Below are 15,505 nucleotides of genomic sequence, written 5' to 3'. Positions count from 1 at the left end.
AAAAAATGGGGAGATGCCACGTATTATGTATAAAAGTAAATTATCTGAAATGAAATGTACAATTGAAGCTCACGCTGAGTATATAATTTTTCGGTTACACCCGAACTTAGACACTTTTACTTGATTTGTGTTAATATTATAGTGCACTACTTTCCTTTTCTTCCCTTTCCTTTCCTTTCCCTTCTTTTCCTTTTCTTTTCCTTTCCTTTCCTTTCCTTTCCTTACCTTTTTTTTCTTTTCTCTTCTTTTTTTCCTATTCTTTTCTTTTCTTTTCTTTTCTTTTCTTTCCTTTCCTTTCCCTTCCTTTCCTTTTCTTTTCCCTTCTTTTCATTTCATTTCCTTTCCCTTTTTTTATTTTCTTTTCTTTTCGTTTCTTTTCCTTTCCTTTCTTTTCCTTTCCTTTCCCTTTCCTTCCCATCCTTTTCGTTTCTGCTCATATGTAATCATCCCCGAAAACTTCGTGCTAGTATATGGTTAATGGTACTTCATCTATATTAGCCAAATGGCCATCTACACCGACATATATTATCGCTTAATAACTTTATCTGGCAAAGCTTCGCAAATATTCAAACTCAAGAGAATATATGTACATAGACAGGCAATATTACTCAATCGTTGCACTATTGCAATATTGCACATCACCGCCACAAAAATCAACCAAAATGTGGTTGTTATATTCAATCGTTATATGTACAGTATATGTGTGTGCACTTACTTATGTCAAAAGTAATATACGTTAACTTTACTAAATACCCACAAAATACCTTATTAAATATACAATTTTATATGCTTTTGTGAGAAAACTTCAACATATTTGTTGAACACTTTTCACAAGTTTAATGTCGCCAGTCAACATTCGCAAAGCATAATAAACATAAATATTACGTATACGCCTAGGGTAACAGGCGCTATGCATGCACGAATGTAATGTAGACTGCGCCAATTTTTAAATTAGATCAAAAAAAAAAACACAAGTAATTCAAAACGCGCCACAATATGAACGATTTTAACATAAAAACGTTTTTGGTTTATGCGCAAGTGTTCGCATGTGTGTGTGTGAGTATGGATGAAAGCAACATTGTGGCGAAACACATTAGAAACACCTTGTAACCAATTCGGTTGCAAGCACACCTGTACGTCCATAAATGTACACCCGAAAAAATTTCCCAAACTGACTAATCGTACGGAATTTTTAATTTTTTCATACCAGTTGAATAGTAATAAATAAAACAGCAAAAATTAAAAATTAAAAAAAAAGTATCCCGAACAACCCTGTAGAAAATATAAGTAGTAGGTTGAACGCCTGGTTACATGTTGTCGCATACTTTTGTGTATAAGCATGTCATATTATAAATACGGATCAAACAGTTTACATACCTGAAACTTTTCATTAAGACTCGTCTTGCCAAAAATTGTTTTTCTTAATTTGTTGGTTTTTGGTGAATTTTCTGAAAAAATATGTAAAAAAAATATTCAACAGTTTGATTGTTTTATTTTTTTGTTTGCAACTTAAAAATTACAAATATCGGTTATAATTATGGGTGGGTCGAAAAAAGTTGTAAACCCATTTTCTATACAACCGAGCAACCACAAGTAGTAGGTTAGGGTCACATTTAATAAAGCAAAAAAAAACTTTGTTCTCTTTCACAATAAAGGTCTAAATATTTACAAATCTCAAACCTGAAGTTCTTCAAACCACCTATTCAATTTATTTTCTGTAAGAATTCTCGAAAATATCTTCCTCAGAAATTAGAAAGGTACAAGCCTTTTATTTCATTTATAAATAAATTTGATATTTTTGTGTTTAGTTTGGGAATTCGCAATAGTTACAAACTGCCTTAAAATTTATACCTAATTTTTTTTAAACTTAAAAGTAAAAACCATCAAATTTTTAACGAGTTCTCTTCCAATTTGCAACGTGCTCCTTCAAATTTTTCCTACGTATTGGCGAATGGAACTTACATGTTTCAAAATTTTTTATGTAACTTTGCCCTGTAGTTGAACCCAGGACCCTCGGTGTAGTAGACGGAGCACGCTGCCACCACACCACCGGTGATGTTGAAAATCGAAAAAATGTCCACTGAGATACGATATTAAGATTATTTTTAATTTTAAAAAATATTCCAAGCACAGAAAAAGCGCCGCACGAAGAAGTTTGTAATAAATAATAGTGCAAATTTTCGCTTACGCCACTTTTTTTTTAATTCAGAATGACAAGAGCGGTTTAAGTATTTTTGACACTAATCTCCGCATTAAAAAGATAACTTGCCATACTGAAAGTGGACTTTACAAGTTGTTTTCTACCACAAAATGCAAGCCTTTTAACATTTTTTAGTCACGATTATTAAAATAGTCGACAATGCGCAGTTATTCGAACAATCGACGATACACCATTATTTGATTTCAGTTTCCTGAATTCCTGCGGCGGCCGCACAGTGGCCGCGAAAAATTAATAACTCACTGAAAAATTAATACATTTCATTCATTCCAAGTGTATATGTTTGTACGCTTTGCCCCCCTCCAGTGAGGATAGGCGAAGGGGTGGTGGGTTTGGGGGATTGAACCCCCTTCCAAAAATTTTAAATTTACCCCAAACAAAAACTTTCTTATAGCCTTATCTTGTTCTTTTGTTCATAATTAAACATACCTATATTTAAATTTCTTATCTTCTTCAAACCATGAAGCGAACTTTCCAAGAAAATTAACTTTGGTGTAAATCACTTGAATCCATCTCATACAAAGTTTGATAAAAAAATTCGAACTTTACTGCAGAATTCATCATACAATCCCTCGTCTCTATTTCCTCCCGCCCGAAAACAGTACACACGTGGTCTAAAAGCTTTTGTTTCACAACAAAGTTTTATTTAATTTTATACCACGCGTTATTTCACTTCTGTAAACTGAACTACTTAGCACGTCATCAACAACTCACAGTTTGACAGCAGATTATTCAATGAAGAACAATAATTATAATAAATGATAATTACCGTTATATATTGTGGACATTTTAAAAACAAACTGTATTCAACACAAACAAAAAATGACTTGAAAATGTTTACTTTTTCGCGTCTAAACGAAGCAAAAATTCCACTGTGCGCCGTGGTGTGGTGGTAGCGTGCTCCGCTTGCCACACCGAAGATCGCGGGGTTCACGCCCCGGGCAAAGCAACATCAAAAATTTTAGACATAAGTTAAGAAAACTTTTCTAAGCGGAGCGCCCTTAGGCAATATTTAGCAAACACTCCGAGTGTATTTCTGCCATCATACATACGGATTTAACAATTGCGTTCGAACTAAAAAATCTAATTGGGGAAATAGTTTTTTCTGGATGACTCTTATGATAAATGGAATAACAGTTCCGCTCCCTGGCTGAATGAGCAAATACGACGATAATGCAACTAAGTCAAGTTATGCAGTATACACTCTATTTTGGAAGCAGTGGAGTGGGGAGATCACTAATGAGTTAGGAGGGACAGGTGGAGGAAGACTTTAACTTCCTTGGTGCTTCCAATTAGAAATATACGCCGCCGATAAACGCGCCGCCACCGCCGAATGTCAAAAATATCGGCACGGGGGCGGCAGCGGCGCCGTCCGGCGCGTTACTATATTTTCTACTCGTTTAAGACTGTTAGGCTATTTATTGCTCATGACGAAAATTGGTCGGATATGGGGGAAAGGGGTATCAAGGGTTGCGCATCACTGCCAGTTATAAGAAACTAATTGCGAAATTCAACTCTTTCTAACTGTTCATAGTTATTTAAAAACAAGTAAGGAAGGTTAATTTCGGGTGTAACCGAACATTACATACTCAGTTGAGAGCTATGGTGACAACATAAGGGAAAATAACCATGTAGGAAAATGAACCGAGGGAAACCCTGGAATGTGTATCAAATGAAAGGCATTAAAGAGTATTTTATGAGGGAGTGGGCCATAGTTCTATAGGTGAACGCCATTTAGGGATATAGCCATAAAGGTGGATCAGGGTTGACTCTAGAATGCGTTTGTACGATATGGGTATCAAATGAAAGGGGTTAATGAGTATTTTAAAAGGGAGTAATCCCTAGTTCCATAGGTGGACGCCGTTTCAAGATATCGCCACGAATGTAGACCAGGGGTGACCCTAGAATTTGTTTGTACAATAAGGGCATTAAACGAATGGTGTTAATGAGTATTTTAAAAGGGAGTTGGCCTTAGTTCTATAGGTGGATGCCGTTTCGAAATATCGCCATAAAGGTGAACCAGGGGTGACTCTAGAATGTGTTTGTACGATATGGGTATCAAATTAAAGGTATTAATGAGTGTTTTAAAAGGGAGTGGTGGTTGTTGTATAGGTGGTCGCCTTTTCGAGATATCACCATAAAGGTGGACCAGGGGTGACTCTAGAATGCGTTTGTACGATATGGGTATCAAATGAAAGGTGCTAATGAGTATTTTAAAAGGGAGTAATCCTTAGTTCCATAGGTGGACGCCGTTTCGAGATAGCGCCATAAAGGTGGACCAGGGGTGACTCTAGAATATGTTTGTACGATATGAGTATCAAATTAAAGGTATTAATGAGGGTTTTAAAAGAGAGCGGTGGTTGTTATATAGGTGGTCGCATTTTCGAGATATCGCCATAAAGGTGGACCAGGGGTGACCCTAGAATTTGTTTGTACAATATGGGTATCAAAAGAAAGGTGTTAATGAGTATTTTAAAAGGGAGTAATCCTTAGTTCCATAGGTGGACGCCATTTCGAGATATCGCCATAAAGGTGGACCAGGGGTGACCCTAGAATTTGTTTGTACAATATGGGTATCAAAAGAAAGGTGTTAATGAGTATTTTAAAAGGGAGTAATCCTTAGTTACATAGGTGGACGCCGTTTTGAGATATCGCCATAAAGGTGGAGCAGGGGTGACCCTAGAATTTGTTTGCACGATATGGGTATCAAATGAAAGGGGTTAATGAGCATTTTAAAAGGGAGTGGGGCTTAGTTCTATAGGTGGACTTTCCAGATATCGCCATAAAGGTGGACCAGGGGTGACTCTAGAATGAGTTTTTACGATATGGGTATCAAATTAAAGGTATTAATGAGAGTTTTAAAAGGGAGTGGTGTGAAGGCGTTTTCCAGAAATCGACCGAAATGTGGAGCAGGGTGACCCAGAACGTCATCTGTTGGATACCGCTAATTTATTTATATATGTAATACCTGCCAAGATTTTAAGGGTTTTTTATTTCGCCCTGCAGAACTTTTTCATTTTCTTCTACTTAATATGGTAGGTGTCACAACCATTTTATAAAGTTTTTTCTAAAGTTATATTTCGCGTCAATAAAACAATCCAATTACCTTACCATGTTTCATCCCTTTTTTCGTATTTGGTATAAAATTATGGCATTTTTTCAATTTTCGTAATTTTCGATATCAAAAAATTGGGCGTGGTCATAGTCGGATTTCGTTCATTTTTCATACCAAGATAAAGTGAGTTCAAGTAAGCACGTTAACTAAGTTCATTAAAGATATGTCGATTTTTGCTCAAGTTATCGTGTTAACGGCCATGCGGAAGGACAGACGGACGACTGTGTATAAAAACTGGGCGTGGCATCAACAGAAAACAGTTAATGTCATAAAATCTATGCCCCTACCAAATTTCAAAAGGATTGGTTAATTTTTGTTCGACTTATGGCGTTAAAAGTATCCTAGACAAATTAAATGAAAAAGGGCGGAGCCACGCACATTTTGAAATTTTCTTTTATTTTTGTATTTTGTTGCACCATATTATTGATGGAGTTGAATGTTGACATAATTTACTTATATAGATAAAGATATTAAATTTTTTGTTAAAATTTTACTTTAAAAAAAATTTTTTTTTAAAGTGGGCGTGGTCCTTCTCCGATTTTGCTAATTTTTATTAATCGGACATATAGTAATAGGAGTAACGTTCCTGCCAAATTTCATCATGATATCTTCAACGACTGCCAAATTACAGCTTGCAAAATTTTAAATTACCTTCCTTTAAAAGTGGGCGGTGCCACGCCCATTGTCCAAAATTTTACTAATTTTCTATTCCGGGTAATAAGTTCAACTCATCTACCAAGTTTCGTCGCTTTAGCTGTCTTTTGTAATGAATTATCGCACTTTTTCGGTTTTTCGAAATTTTCGATATCGAAAAAGTGGGCGTGGTTATAGTCCGATATCATTCATTTTAAATAGCGATCTGAGATGAGTGCTCAGGAACTTACATACCAAATTTCATCAAGATACCTCAAAATTTACTCAAGTTATCGTGTTAACGGACGGACGGACGGACGGACATGGCTCAATCAAATTTTTTTTCGATCCTGATTATTTTGATATATGGAAGTCTATATCTATCTCGATTCCTTTATATATGTACAACCAACCGTTATCCAATCAAACTTAATATACTCTGTGAGCTCTGCTCAACTGAGTATAAAAACAGGCGCTTTTGATGTCAGTTTAACACGGAATTTGCATCACCCAATTCACCAAGTTATTAAAAGAAAACACTAAAAGAAAAGTTATATAATAAATTTGTATTCTCTATGCTCACTTTGCATATTTTTTACAAAAAAATTATAAAGAACAATGAATTTAAATCAAATGACCCAAGTCGACCATGTTTTCAAATTCACCTCAAGTTGTTAAAAAAACAAATTACCCAGAAAAGGTGCCGATTTTTAAAAAAAAATGCATATTGCTGACAGAATAAGCGAAATCAGTGATGCAAAATCCTTTAGTAGGTTCTAGGGGCATAAACTCTCCTCTGAAATGATTAATACCTCATACTTAAGTTGAGGATATATGTATGTACGTATGAGAAGGATTTGAAAAATCACTTGGGCTTACATTCAAACCTCTGTTGTTTATTTGCGAAACTATACAATATTGGTGGCCACCGTGGTGTGGTGGTAGCGTGCTCCGCCTATCACACCGTATTCCCTGGGTTCAACTCCCGGGCAAAGAAACATCAAAATTTTAGAAATAAGATTTTTCAATTAGAAGAAAATTTTTCTAAGCGGGGTCACCCCTCGGCAGTGTCTGGCAAGCGCTCCGATTGTATTTCGCTATCAGTGAAAACTCATCTGCCTTGCAGATGCCGTTCGGAGTCGGCATAAAACATGTAGGTCCCGTCCGGCCAATTTGTAGGGAAAAATCAAGAGGAGCACGACGCAAATTGGAAGAGAAGCTCAGCCTTAGATCTCTTCGGAGGTTATCGCGCCTTACATTTATTTTATTTTTTATACAATAGCGTTTGAAATATTAATTTTGATTTTCACACTTCATTCTTCAACACCAAAGTTTCCAGGTTTGACATTTCATAAAGTTGGTGGCCCTATCCAAAACTAGTCCTTGGAGTGAATCACATTGATTATAGCATATCAACCAAGTTTAAATATCACCAACACGTTACGGCTCCTTTTACAAATGTGAATACGTAGGCACATATATCTACCAGGTGAGGCTTAGCCTTTCGCAAGAACACTCAAAGTGGTGAAACAAAAGCTTTCCCAATACAGTCGAACTAATGACCATGTGTGCTACTACCCTAACGTAGTGGACAATCGAACTAGTCTGAAAACTTAACCCACGTGGGCATCCATAATGAGATCTTATATCATAAGGACGGGAAACAGAAGCTAACATCTTTCAACTTAAAATCGGTCGACTTTCATTTTAAAATATAGTTTTGATTTAACTACGACTATTGAAATCAATACTGCGATCAAGAACGTCTGCAAACTTTGGTCTACATTTTAAAAATTTTATCCAGGGTCCTTTTAAAATTTTAATTGTTTAGATGCACTGAGGTTTATACGATTTTCACCCAAGAGTTACGCAATGACATCCACTTAGACTGCTTATGATTGCGAGAGCGGCATCCTTGGGCGAATTGCCACTCCCTAACGTTTCAAGGTGTTTCCCTGGTGCTCGGCAGCATAGTGCGACAGAAACATCCGATAGAAAGTCTTAGGAGCTAGAGCTTCTAGGAGAGTGACGTCGAGGAAGGTATGAGTTCGAAGTCGCAGTCCTATAGCTTCTGTGCTGGCATATGGTGTGAGGGCCAGGAGGCGTGGTAGCGACTGGTAGTAAAAAACTGGATGCGCCCTGTGCCACGAAAGTCATGAGTATTAATAGACCATTAATAGCAACCGTAAGTCACTTCTGTGCGTGACCGCCAAGGAGCCACAAATGATTTAAAGAAATTTTGTTCCCGACGTTTATTAGGAGTTAACCCAGGTAAAACTACGCTTTGCACGAGATTGTATACAGACAAAAGTGTGACCATTTTATGTATCTATATTTCTTTTCAGAAGACGCAGCAGTACCAATTCCAAAGACCGGTGTTAGGTTCGAAGCCTCTCTGGAGTAAGTGAACGAGGGACAATCCATCCGCAAGGAGCTACTCCTGAAAATTTTTGAACGATCTGAGGGATTATGAGGCAAACACCCCGGAACTTTCCGAAATAGCCAAACCGTTGAATTCCTTAAATACATAAAAACAAAACCTTTCCTAAATATTATTTTTTTTTTTTTTAAATAGAAACATCAAGCTTTTTAAAGTAACAACACCGGCGTACACCGGCGCGCCGCCCACGGAGCCGCCGCCGATAAAGTGATCGGCGTAAACCTATACTTACAATTGGTGTCAGTTATGGCAAAACAGGAATAGCTGGCGAGACTTGATAAGAAAATGTCAAAATCACTTAGGATGGTTAGCGCCAATTAATGGTGATGATTGTAAATTATTTGTTGAAACAAGTCCCACCTTTATGTAGGACACCGCGAAACCCCTTTCTTCAAACTACCTTTTTTTTCTTATTATTATTTTCATAATAACTAATACTAAATTTTGTTATGAAATAAAAAAAAGGACTTTTTGTACCCAGGAGATTTCTGAGTGTATGTAGAAGTAAACGCGTATGAGCGCATATTTTGCAAACATAACGCAACTTGAAGCACTTTGCGCTAAAAAACAAAATTAACAGAAAATAGCAAATACAACGAAAAACGGAAAAACACATTTGAGCGCAAAACATGTCATTTGTAAGCATTTAAATTGAGGATAGAGAAGGGATGCAAATATTACCCAGAAAAATCGCATACCACCAGCACATTTCACGTAAAATCTAAGATATGTATTAATTGCATGAGCATGGGTATGTATGTATGTGTATGTGTGCGTTTTTTTTTCGTATGCATGCGCTCCTATGTCTGCTATTATGACACGTGAAAACAAGGCTCAACTTATCGTTAAATAGAGGCGGAGCAAGGAGGTGAAATGCACTGATTGTAACAAAATGTAGGCGTATTGCAGTCGTGTGTTAGGTGAGCAAAATAGCTGAGTTGGACGGTAAGCATTTGTCAAGTTCCGTTGCATATATGCACAGGTGTGTGTGTGTTTAATATGCAAGCATGGGAACATCAAAGCGCGTGTTCATTTGGAAAAATATATGTACATTCACGCAATATATTATATGTGTGTGTACATGTATTTAGGTACTGCAAGCGTTTCGCAATGCAAGTGCGACTTAAGCAAACCCAGCAAAATGTATGACAGGTCGTTGGCTATCATGTACGACATAATAACAACACTGTTTGTAATGCAGCCAGATGGCAACGATGGTAGTGTAGATGGTGTAGTTTGCTGCATACTAAAATCAAATATGACTTCCTGCTTTTGTGTTTCTAAATAGCGCTGACTGAACGTTACTAAGGTCACTTTTATGTACATGCATATACATTGCTAGTATGGATACTCTTATAAAGTCAGTTTTGGCTTTACTAAATTTAATTTCAACCGCATATGTGAGTATAAGGGTGGTCCTTATAAATTAAATTGACGATTAACGAATCTCACTCCTCCAAACTGTAAAAACTTCTTCAAATATTGCATATAAATTTTCAGGTCAAAGTTTAGATTGCTCTATAGAAACTCAGAAATCCAAAAAATTTATTTTGTCATTTTTTATAACCAAGACTGTTTGCACTATAGATGGCGATATCGCACATATATGTTCGTCTGGGTAAGAGACAGTTAAGGAGTGTCACACTGTCAATAAATATTTAGTCTGCATAAGGCAATATGAGCTGGGATCCCTGTACAACACGACTAAACTTTTTCCAATCGGAATCAAAACTTATATTTCATATAGCCAACTATAGTGTTATCGATTGCCTTGGTTTGGCCAAATGGCGCCAGTTAGCACAGCAAAGAAGCGACTGTCGGGCTTTGTTGAACGGCCATAACCGTGTAAACGGTTAAGCACCAATTAATAAAGAATTATCAATATTTAGTATTGGGTGCCAAAACAACTCAATTAGAAGGGATGAGACTGGTTACAAACCTTGATATCAAGACAAGGTAAAAACACTCCGTATAAATAAGAGAAGAAAAAATGTGCCCTCGCGTTCGAATCTTAACATTGCAAAAATCTATAATGTGGAGTGTGGTTGGGAATGGAAGTGGAAGTGGAATTGGAAGTGGGATCGGGGGCGTTTGGTCGGGGCGGGGAGTGCGAGTTGAAGTAAGGAGAAAATAAGAAGAAATATGGAAGATAAAATATAAGAGAAAGGGATGGAGAGTGAAGACTGGAAACGAACTAACTCAGAACACAATTCGCTTTAAGGTATTTCTTACAACGACACCCATTATTCGTGCACTATATCAAAAAAATAGTTTAAAATAAAATGAGAATGAAGATATTACTAATTTGCCATATTATGGGGGATATAGAAAACTTGGAGAAAAGCCCAATTTTGGTGCTTTTACAGGATGCTCAAAAAAATGTTTTTTAACTCCGCACAAGGAAAGTTGAAACCAAGGATGCGTATTTTTTAATTTTTTGTATCCAACTTTATTAAGATTTCGAAATTTGAGTTAATTTGTGTATTTTTCTGACTACTCTGAAAAGTTATCACCTTTTTCTCTTTCGATCTCTAGCCCATTCTTGTGTGATTTCCATATTCTCATTATTCTTCTCCCTTCCACTCCCACTCCCAATTTCACTCACACTTTTCCTCCCACTCTCACTTCCACTCTCCCTTCCACTTCAACTACCACTTTGCTATTCCCTCTACCTCTAATTGCGGAGAAACTGCCAATTTAAATTGTCTCTTATATGGGGATGGCACCGCCCACTTTTTCCAAATTCTATACAAACTAATATACAGAGTACACTTATTATAAGACAATATAATTTATCTGGGAGCTGCTGTGAAAGTTTCGTCAAGATCAGCTAAGTACTTTAGACGCTCATAGGACATACACACAGATACATTTTTATTTATAAAATCAGGTGCGTTCAAAGTCCTCAAATCAGTTGGGACTGCTTGCGTGATCTTTGCGTCCATATCTTCTAAACAATTCAATGTATATGGAAAATTTCAAGAATATTGCCTAAGTTTATAAGGGCTAAGACAGTTCCTTTGAAAGTTTAGCAAACTCAACTCTCATTACAGTTAAGGTTCATATGACTTTTTTCATAAAATTTGTTTTCAATAATAACTACCCTAATTTACATACATATCTTCAGGTTATATACAACAAAAATACATAAATATACACGCACGTATAAAAAAAAAAATTTCCTGTAAAATTTGTTCAGTTTAGTGCTCACGTAAGTCACGTGTACGGCGTTACTGTCACTACAATTTGTGTGGTTTTACATGTCCGAAAGTGTTCGGCTCACGCCAGCCCAAAGCGCTCATGGCAAGTAAATAAGTATAAGGGGTAGTTGAAGTGTTCAAGGATTTCTTAAGTATGGGTGGCTTCTATAGAGGATGAAAAGGATTTTGTTCCTTAACTGATTTGTTGCTCTAACAGGCATTTGGATACATTCGCAGAAGTCAGTGCAGACTGGGCATAGTTGAAGAATCCCATAGATATGTATGTTGGATATTTTTCTTTAAAATATGTGTTGTCTAAGTTAGTGAAATATAAACATAGAACTGCTGTTGATAATATTGAAGAAGACTACCTTAAGTCGGCAAGCTAAAACAAGAACTGTGATTGAGATCATTTAGATGTGTTTCAAAGCGCAGTCTCAATATGGCCAGACTACAGTGACATGGCATAATTTTGTTTCTTAAAGTTATCGATTCGATATCAAATATTTATAGATTTTTTACCAAAAAGATACCAAATTTTTATCAAAAATTGATTTGTTATCGGAGTGATGCAAATTTGTTATTAGCGTGTTATTGTTTTGTTATCGAAAAGTTATCGATTCGCTTTTGTTATCAAAAAAGACTGAATTATTATAAAAAAATGATCGATTTCTTAAAGGTGTGTTACAATTTTTGTTTTAGCGTTTAAACGATTTGTCAAAGGCGTCTAGTCGGTTCGATAACATGCCGAAAATATATCAATAGCCCGACGATACTAATTCGCTATCGATAAAAGCGTTGGACGCTTCAAATTTCTGTTGATAGTCATAAGTAAGACCAACTGTACCTTATCAGGTTATTATTTTTAGAAATTTCGCGCGCCCAACGCTTTTATTTAATTTTCTGATAAACGCCCTAGATTGATGAGGAGTGTGATGACTAGTACTTAGGGCTTACCTAATTATTTTCTAGCTTTTAGTATTAATTACTTAATGTAAGTATTGTTTTCAATAAAACCGTTTACCTTATAAATTTTTTTAATTATTTTATTTTCCTTTTAAGTAACAGCATTTTGATGTTCAAGATGCGCCACCGTTTTTAAACAACTCTAGAGAATTTGGATGTATGCTAGTTATCAGCATGAGCTAAAATGGTACCCAAACACAAGTGCTTGCCGGGTATATTCGACACAGTTTGCAAACGAACGTGAATAACTGATAGATCAACTATAGTATAACCTTGCCAAATCGGCCGCTTAAGCTCAGCTTAAACTTCAGCAACAGTAAACCGGAAAACTGCAAAATAAGTTAAAACCTGGTTTAACTGACAAACTGAGTTGGACTTGTACTGAAAAACCGGGTCATAATCTGAATTAATAAATAAAACAAGTAAAGACGGAGTATCTACGGCTGCCCCAAGACTTTGTACCTTTAATGAATGGGGCAATGGGCGGCTGTATAAGATATGAAATGTATAGTGAACAGATGTACATACCTAAGCGATTTTTAAGATCAAGAAAAAATAAAATTAAAATTAAATTAAAAAATTTTACGCACTTCCTTTATATAAATGGACAAAAATCGGCGAAAAACGCCTGCTTATATAAAGACATATTCTAGCTAAACTTTGATTTTTAAATTTTGACATAAAAATTGCAAAAATATTTATGAGAAGTAAAAATATAAAAGTGGAACGCACATTACTTGGATTGGAAAGTTAGTAGGAAGGGAGATATTATTAGTCAATGAATTGCGCTCCACCTTTATATTTTTACTTCTCATCAATATTTTTGCAATTTTTATGTCAAAATTTAAAAATCAATGTTTAGCAAGATTATGTCTTTATATAAGCTGGCATTTTCATTGATTTTTGTGCATTTATATAAAGGAGGTGCTTAAAATTTTTTTACTTTATTTTTATTTTCTCCTTTTCTTATATTTTCTCGGTGTATTAACCTATCTGTTAAGCTTTACGCTTGTAGCTCAATGAGAACTTATGTCATCAGTTGTCATGGACCTCTGCATTAAGCTCTTAATTTTTAACCCCTCTACCTTCATCGAGGAGTTACTTAAAACCCGGTTTCAAATTTCAAATTATTATCTAATTTTTTCGATCCGTGCGCCACCTAACGGAATTTTTTCTCCTTTTGTTCCTTTGTCACGGTGTCTTAACCAGTCTCTGAGGTTTCATGTTTGTAGATCAATGAGAAGTTACTTTAAAATCGATCTCAAAACACAAAATTTCCAAATTCTTATCTAAATATTTGAATCCATGCGCCACCTAACGGAATTTTTCTCCTTTCCTTAAATTTTCTCGGCGTCTTATCCTATCTGTGAAGTCGTAGCTCAATGAGAACTTACATAAAAATCAATCCCAAGATTCTCTCCGTTTCGTTCGATTTTTCGTACGCCACCTAACAGTTTTTTTTTTTTTTTTTCTTTTGGTGGATTGTGACGGTGTTCTAACCTATGTGTAAAGTTTCACGTTTGTAGCTCAATGAGAATTTATTTAAATATTTATTTATTTATTCAACTAACCCAATACAAAGGAAGTAACATAGATAGGTAGGTACTTTGTGTGAGGATGCAATGTTTTACGTTTTTTGTAGTCCGCATGAAATAGCTATGACCAGGAATCACTTATCTCAACAATATATGACGTAAACGTAAGCATTTGGAGAAATTTGAAGCTTTTGGCTGTTCAAATGGTGTAAAAATTGCGAAAAGTTTCTTATCTTAAACAATGGTTGTGGGAGATATACGGATACAGATACTACCGATCTCATCCATTTTTTCAGACAACAATATGTGCAATATACGAAAGCATATGGTGAAGCTTGAAGCTTTAATCTGATAAATTGAGGAAGATATGATAAAAATCCTCTTTTCTGAAAAATCTGTTGTAGGGGGGATATATGCTATAATGGTCAGATCCAGCCAGTTCCGACAAATCTCTAATCGGACACCTAAATATGACCGCTCACCAAACTTTTCAAGACATCTCAAAAATTGAAGGACTAGTCTGTATACAAACAGACAGACGATCAGGCGGACAGACGGACATAGCTAAATCAACTCAGCTCTTCATCCTGATAATTTAGATATACTTATTGGTAGGTCTATCTATTTCCCTTTAAGGAGTTACAATTTTGAGATTCATATCATTTTCATGAAAGGTATAAAAATAAATGTAAGGCGCAATAACCTCCTAAGTGATTTCAGGCCGGATTTCTCTTCCAATTTGCGTCCTGCTTCCTTAAATTTTTCCTACAAATTGACGGGACGGTAGACCTTTTCATGGCAGAAATACACTCGGTGTGCTTGCCAAACACTGCCGAGGGGCGGCCCCGCTTCCAAAAATTGTATTCTAATTAGAAAAACTTGTTTCTAAAATTGTGATGTTGCTTTGCCCGGGCAGTGAACCCAGGTTTTTCGGCGTGATTGGCGGAGCACGCTACCATCACACCACAGCGGCCGCGATTAATCAATCAAAATTAAGTTTTAACTAAAACATCCAATTTTTTACTAAATTTTTTCAGTTTTCTTGAAAATGTATGAATCTGATATATTGTGTTTTGGTATGGAACTGCTCATATGCAGTATATAAGCCATATATTCGCGTTACTAGTACGGTTGATTATATTCGAACATTTGTTATATGACTTCCACTTCAATCACCTTGAGAAAATTTGTGTGTATGCATATACAAACGCAAGTACATTCACATACATACGTAACTAGTATATCATATTTAACTTCGCCAACATGCAATGCACTCAATATGCATATAAAAGAAAATGCAACAACGAAACATTTGGTTGCGTTCGTTATTTTTATCCTTTTTGACGTCTCAGCTGTTGAAAATTTTCGCTAAGCCAAGGTTTTAAGGACATGCACCAA

The 15,505-nt window shown here is 35.9% G+C and overlaps 1 protein-coding gene across 1 annotated transcript in view; it reads right to left on the bottom strand.

Annotated features, from left to right (window-relative positions):
* LOC137250787 (uncharacterized) overlaps positions 1-15,505 on the bottom strand; it is an 865,562-nt gene that overhangs the window by 520,775 nt on the left and 329,282 nt on the right. Inside the window, exon 2 of the mRNA XM_067784276.1 lies at positions 1,378-1,448. The gene's annotated coding sequence lies outside the window, so the exon portion shown is untranslated. The remainder of the gene's footprint in view (positions 1-1,377; positions 1,449-15,505) is intronic.

Source organism: Eurosta solidaginis, chromosome 4 (assembly GCF_040869045.1).
Source record: "Eurosta solidaginis isolate ZX-2024a chromosome 4, ASM4086904v1, whole genome shotgun sequence".
NCBI classification, from domain to species: Eukaryota; Metazoa; Arthropoda; class Insecta; order Diptera; family Tephritidae; genus Eurosta; species Eurosta solidaginis.
The sequence above is the reverse complement of the archived record's forward strand: the minus strand, read 5'-3'. Positions and strand labels throughout refer to the sequence as shown.